This window comes from Otolemur garnettii, unplaced genomic scaffold (assembly GCF_000181295.1).
Source record: "Otolemur garnettii isolate 467f Iridium unplaced genomic scaffold, OtoGar3 scaffold00166, whole genome shotgun sequence".
Taxonomy (NCBI): domain Eukaryota; kingdom Metazoa; phylum Chordata; class Mammalia; order Primates; family Galagidae; genus Otolemur; species Otolemur garnettii.
The window spans coordinates 969453-970525 of record NW_003852561.1 but is presented as its reverse complement, the minus strand read 5'-3'; the positions used below and the strand labels follow the sequence as shown (position 1 = coordinate 970525).

General features: G+C 47.4%; 1 pseudogene; it reads left to right on the top strand.

Moving 5' to 3' along the window:
* The window catches only part of LOC100942969, a 4746-nt pseudogene extending 4037 nt beyond the window's left edge, over positions 1-709 (top strand).
* The last annotated feature ends 364 nt before the right edge of the window (positions 710-1073 follow it).

Sequence of the window (1073 nt, the reverse complement as noted above, 5' to 3'; positions counted from 1 at the left end):
AAAAAAAAAAAAAAAAAGATTATCAGTTCTCAGAGCAGTCTCCCTTCAACAGGTATCCAAACCCAGCCAACCTATGTCAAAGTTGAAGTTCTGGCACGTTTGTGGGACCCTCAACCTTGTCTTCAGGGATGACCCCTTTGTTGGTGGCCCAGCCATGCCAACAGGCCAAGCAACATGGCTGCACTCAGTGTGGGAAGAACTTGTCATCTGCCAGTGCTCTCCAGATTCACGAGCGGACTTATACAGCAGAGAAGCCTTTTGTGTGTAACACGTGCGGGTGAGCTTTTACCACCAAGGGCAAGTTGAAGGCCCACTACTTGACCCACAGGCAAACAATAACTCAGCACGCCGAGGGAGGAAGCTGGCTATCGGGAACACCATGGCTCTGTTAGGTACGAACGGAAAGAGAGTGTCAGAAATGTTTCCCAAGGACATCCTGGCCCCTTCAGTGAACACAGACCCTATTGTGTGGAATCAGTACACCAGCATGCTCAATGGCGGTCTGGCCCTGAGGCCAAGGAGATCTCTGTGATCCAGAGTGGGGGGCTTCCCACCCTCCCAGTTCCTTGGTGACCAGCCCTGTCTGCCTCCAAGATGGATGGCTCCCAACCCGGTGTAGTGCGGATGTGCAGAAGCCAGGTGCTACTGACAGCGTTCCCAAACCTGGGTTCCTCACTTCCTGGAAGAAAACAAGATGGCAGTCAGCTGAGAGAAGGAAGGACTGGCTGGAAGGAGAAGGGCAGGCCCAGTGGAATCTCTGGAATCTGCTCTTTTCATTTTCTTTCAGAATCCCCATCTCTTCCTCCTGTTTCCTTTTTCTTACTGATATGCAAATGATGTTTACTAAGGTAGTGACCACAACCTCTGGCAGTCTTACAATTGTCGCTATGCTGCTTTGCAAAAAAATAAAAATAAGAATTTATACCACAACAGAGTAGAATTATTTTTTTTTTAATTTTGGAAAGAAGCAGGTCTTGCAAAGTAGCTTTGTTACTCGTGATAAACTGTATACTTAGAACCTTGTACAAATGTAGAGTGACTTTTTCCAAAGACTGTTACCTCTTGTAAGGTAG